At 38.9% G+C, this 5,854-nt stretch overlaps 1 protein-coding gene across 1 annotated transcript in view; it reads right to left on the bottom strand.

Moving 5' to 3' along the window:
* The window catches only part of oca2 (oculocutaneous albinism II), a 288,339-nt gene that overhangs the window by 43,269 nt on the left and 239,216 nt on the right, over nt 1-5,854 (bottom strand). The window lies entirely within an intron of this gene.

Raw genomic sequence — 5,854 nt, 5'->3', positions numbered from 1 at the left:
TCATCAGCCAAGGTTCATCAGCCAAGTTCGGAGAGCAAATACGTCATCGGCTACGTAATAGTTATTTTATATGGCATGGTGTCATGCAGGACAAAGCGGGATGCACTGGCATGACAAATTGTGCAGTAGTGCGGGGATCAAATTCATGCAAGTGTCAAGTTGCCTATAGGAACAGTTTCTTTCCACAGGCCTTCACACTGATGGACAATTTAACCTGCTATAAAACTGAAATTCATGTACCTCATGTACAGCTTCAGCCTGTTTGTCAGTTTCTCCTTTGCACACAATTTTATTGCACATTTTTATTTGCACCTTTTATTATTGTGAATTATTTAGTGTTTAGGGTAAATGTCTACATACTTGTACGGAGAGAGTACAGTTCTACCGGAATCAGATTCCTTATATTCTTTGAAGATACTTGGCAAATAAAGGCTATTCTGATTCAGTCTTCATTCTTTCATTTAAAAAAAAACATACACGAACCATTCCAAACTCTTTTTTGATGCCGTATGTGACATACTGGGAGAAATAAACTGATGATGCTAAAAATATGTCCTGGTAACTCTGGATTGCCTTCTTTTCACACCAAAGATCAATGTAGGTAACCCATTTTCTCTTCCCTCGTGCTCATTCCTCATCCACCTCTCCTCCTGCTATTAAAATGACAGAACCTAAAAAGCAGTGCAGTCAGTGCAAAAGTACTAAATATAAAATCCATGATTCACTAAACTGCATCAATAACTCACTTCAGTTGGATGAGCTATGCCAAGCTATGATTACTGCTAATGCTATTCAAGTTCAAGTTTATTTCACTTCAAGGAAAGAACTTTGCAACACAAAATAAACAAAACTGATTCGTCAACCATTTAACCCATGCAACCGAAAGGGTGTATGTAGAAGCAAAGCTTATACACACCTATACACCTACCCCTTTGTGAGCAGAACAGCAAAACACAGACATCTTAAAATAATCAATAAACTCAAATTCCTCATCATATCCACACCAATAACAGCACACATTGCACAATCCAAAAATAATAATACAAAATCAATAACTTTATTGTCCATACTTTTTTTCATTTTACTTCATTTTAAACAAACAATAAATACAGTTGCTCAGACAGAACAAGTGGGACTTCAGCAATACAGTGTAAACAGAATGTACTATGTCCAATGACAAACCATCTAATAAACCATCTAATAATGAGAGGATAAACCTTTCATGATAAGAGAGGCCAAGTCTGGACCAATACATTTTAAGTATGGGATCCAGGTAAAATAAAACGTATCTGAAGAACCACTGAGCATGCACAAAATATATTCACTCGGGATGCATTCTAAGATTAAATTGTGCCATGACCTCTTTGTGGGAGCAAAGTCCTTGATCCAGAAATGTAAAATGTTCTTTCTTGCAATAAGAGTCAAAAGACCGAGTAGTCGATTACCCTTGGAATTTATATGTGGATATGAGAGACCAAGCAGAAAATAATTGGGATCCAAGGGTATGGCTATTTTAAAAATAGAGAATAAGTCCTTAGCAACATCAAACCAATAATTTTGTATCTTCGAACAAGACCACATACAATGAAAGTAATCACCAATTTCGGTCTTACATTTCCAACAAAGTGAAGAGAAGGATGAATCCATCCTATTTTTCAAAAGAGGTGTAACATGTATCTGATGCAAGATTCTAAATTGAATTGACTTGGTTCGATTACAGATGGAAATTCTAGCAGCCTTTTTCCATATTTCACGCGAGAGTTCAGGATCTATCAAAATGCCCATATCCCTTTCCCATGCCATTTTTACCAAAACTGAAGTAGAGGGAATAGTGGAAAGTATAGCTTTGTAAAATACAGAGATAGATTTTTTTACCACATTGTCCATACTTTAACCAACAGCTATATAGTCCTTCAAATTTGAATTGAATTTTCATAGAATTCAGAGAATTTAAACAATTTTCACATATTCAGAAAACATAATTTCCTTATATTGGCATTTAAACTGATTGATAATGGACATTGGTTGAGTTCCTTTGCCAGATAATTCCATATTTTAGGGCCACAAGTAGAAGCACAAAAACCTTTCCTGGTCATCCGAGTGCCAGCAATTTTAAAATGATACAAGCTCTTTAAATTATATTTTCCCTCTTTCTCCTTGAAAAAAATCTTGAATTCTGAGGGGCAGTTGCTTATTTTTCAATCTATACATTAATTGCACTGTCTTAAACGTAATCATATCATGAAGTTTTAATATTTTAGATTTAATAAACAATGAATTGGTGTGATCTCAGTAACCTACATTGTGACTCATTCTTAATGCTCTTTTTTGAAGAATGAATAATGATTGCAATGTAGTTTTATAATTATTGGTGGGAGCTAACTATTCAATTAAATCATCAGCTAAATAGAACTGCTTCAACAGCAGCATAGCACTCTTATAGTTACCCACAATTACATTATGACAAGGTGAACAGAAAATCAGGATGATATTAGGAAGAAGGTCACTGAAATAAATCAGTCTGGAATAGTTACAAAGCTATTACAAAGGCTGTGAGATTCCAAAGATCTATGAAAAAGTTGACAAAAAATTAATCCACATTTACAAGAAGTATACCTCTTTTAAACTATAGAGAAGTGAGTGTACTTTCAGTTTACTTAAACTATACTTTGTTTTGTACTGACGAGTATATCAAAACATCTAAGTATAATTGGTGTATATCAAAAACAATAGTGAATAGTGTTGGGCATGTCATTTTAAAAAAGTTATTACATCTAGTTACTTATCCCAAAACATAACTGAGTTACAGCTTTCTGATCACCTGCAAAATGCGGAAGTCTAAAAGTAAGTCCAAACGAGACAGAGAAAGTTTGCCGCTTGCTGCACCTGTAACTATGGCAGAGATTAGTCTTCTGTTGGAACACCACAAAGCTGCGCTGTCTGCAGACTGTAAGCCTTCTATTGAAAGTTTGTCGTCCAACTGGACAGTTTCCAATCTGTAGTGCATGACGACAGTTTAATGCATTCATTCTCTTGAATCCGGGCACACTCATTTTGATCAGCGTTTGGATCAGCTCAAGGCTGAATACTCTGCACTCCCAAAAAGACAAGCGGTTCAAATCCAAGAGGGCAAACCTGGAGGGATGGAGCAGATGCCAGAATGCTCGGATTGTAGGTTGACCTGAAGCTATTGAAGGTCTGCATCCTTCTGTTTTCTTCTTCCAACTACTAGTCGATGTTTTTGGAATGGAGGTGCTCACTTCACCACCAAAACTGGACAGGGCACACTGGAGCATAGGTCCTAAACTGGCTCCTGGAGGAAAACCCCAACATTATCCTGTGTGTTCATTGCTTTCAAATGAAAGATCTGGTGATTCTAGAGGCACGTAAGAGTGGTGACTTGACCTACAATGGACAGAAGATTTGGCTCTATGAAGATTGTACCTAGCATTCGGACTTCGTTCGAGGGGCTGCACGAATTGTTCAAGCACGTCGAATCCTGGCCAAATGTCTCAACCATGCCTGCACATACCTCCCCATCATACAAGAGCACGAATGAGCCCAAATGTCTTACGAATGGAGATTCAAAGGACAGTTGTGCAAATTCGAGCAGTATTCGAATTCCCTGTACAGCACTCATGTGTGCACACAACACAGTCAGACATATTCACACGGCCAGCAGGAATGTAGTGAACATGCATACCACTGTCAAGCTGCATTCGACCTAAAATTTGAATGGTAGACGATGTGCAGTCGTACCACAGTCTGACTGCATTCAAAGAATTCTCATGGCGTTCAAGGGAACCTTGAAATGGATCAGCACGCCAAAGCCTGCCGACACGTTCGGATTCTGCCCCCGATGAGCCAGATCGCTGCCTCCTGCATCCTGTGCAGGGCGTGCAAAGGAAATATTGTTGTAATGTTCAAAGTCTGTGGCACGCAATCATTATACGGACAAGATGTGAACATTGCACAATCACACCGAATAAACCATGTGTGTGTGTGTCTCAGAGCTTTTAAGAGATTTTAAGGTTCTGCTATTAACCTATAAAATTATTCACAGACTAGCGCCTCCCTACTTAGCTGACAATAAAACCTTACGTACCTTACGTACGAGAACCTTGCGTTCTCAGGGCGCAAGACTACTTTTTGTCCCTAGGGTGAACAAAAAGTCTGCGGGTCACAGAGCTTTCTCTTATGCACCTGATTTTTGGAATGATCTCCCTGCATCAGTAAAACAGTCAGATTCTGTAGAGACTTTCAAGTCCAGACTTAAGACACACTTATTTTCCTTTTCGTATGGCTAGCATACTGGCATAGTATGGAACTATGCTTTCTACCCTTTTAAATTAATTTTATTAGAGTGGGTCACGGCCTCAACTTTATCCAAAGTCTGGGTCTTTTAGTCAAGCTTATGGCTAGTGGCCGGTGATCACCTTAGTATTTCTTCCTTTTTTCTTGTAGCTTAATGCTGACAAATTACACCTTATTTGTTGTCTTTCTGCTACCTGATTCAGTTTTTTCTTTCTGTTTGAGGTGTGGCTCCATCCAGAGATGGGAGTGGGTGTCTTCTTCTGCAAGTCTCCCATCCTTTACACCAACATGGACTCCCATATTTGTATTGTTGATTGTGTCAGTAGCATGGCCCAAGCCAGAGTCACCCCTTGGAGTCTGGTCTGCTTGAGGTTTCTACCTCAAATCATCAGAGGGAATTTTTCCTTACCACTGTCGCCTGTGTGCTTGCTCTAGGGGTTGGAAAGGATAGACCTTACTTGTGTGAAGCGCCTTGAGGCAGCTTTGTAGTGATTTGCTGCTATATAAATGAAATAAATTGAACTGAAATTGAATTGAAGGATTATGAATACTTTCCGGATGCACTGTATATAGAGGACCACAGAAGAAGCCCTTGCGCACAGAGGTGGGCTTCAGCACAGCAGTGGATGAATACTGGTCATTCCTGAAAACTGAGGAGGACATCTGTCCATAGGAGGAGGATGCCACACACAATTAGTCTGTGATGGTGGAATGTAGCCAGGAGATCTTCTCACTGGACCTTACATATTTTATCCTGTGACTGGAAAATGCACTCATTCCATACATGATGGTGGCAGCCAGGAACTATTTGATGATGTGGATTTCTGGACATTACATATATCATCCGAGAGGAACTCATTCTACAAGTGGGTGAGTGCCCTGTTCATAGCTTTCTTCATCTTGTATTTTTTTTTTCTCCTCCATGGAACCAGGCTAGTCTTTGTTATTATTATTTATGATAATTTCATTACTTATTTTATTTTATTTGACTTTATTATTTAGAGGGATGCTCCTTATTGGGTACAGTCGGAGTAATTTCCACAGCATGTGTTCACATAATAGCAGGATAATAGCAGAATAGTATCAGCTGAGCACTTTGTGTGTAAACATGCCATCATTTCAGCTGTAAGTGGAGTTAGACATTCGTGAGAATGCTGCACAGCAAATCAGCAAAGCCTTGTCTCTGCAAAGACAGTGCTTGACATTCACAAGAGTGCCGTGTGGTATTCAAGCAGCACTCATGCAATATATTCTATATTTGTGATATTCATCCGACATTCTGGTGACATGTGTTCGCATGTTGTTAGTACCAATTCGGTAAGACACCATCTGAAATTTGTCGCTCATTCACATGTTTGCTCACAAATTTGCATCTCCAACTACTCTCCAACAGTTGTAAAAATAGAACCCCTGGCAAGCTGCATGATGACCAGAAGCTTTTAGTATCTATTAACAAGCTTTTGCCATAATTCTGGCTCAATATTTGACTGCTCTTCTTGGCAGAATTGGGAGAGTTCATTTAAATTGGTTTGTTTTCTGG

Source organism: Thalassophryne amazonica, chromosome 10 (assembly GCF_902500255.1).
Source record: "Thalassophryne amazonica chromosome 10, fThaAma1.1, whole genome shotgun sequence".
Lineage (NCBI taxonomy): Eukaryota > Metazoa > Chordata > Actinopteri > Batrachoidiformes > Batrachoididae > Thalassophryne > Thalassophryne amazonica.
Note: the sequence above shows the minus strand (reverse complement) of the source record. Positions and strands in the feature narration are given on the sequence as shown.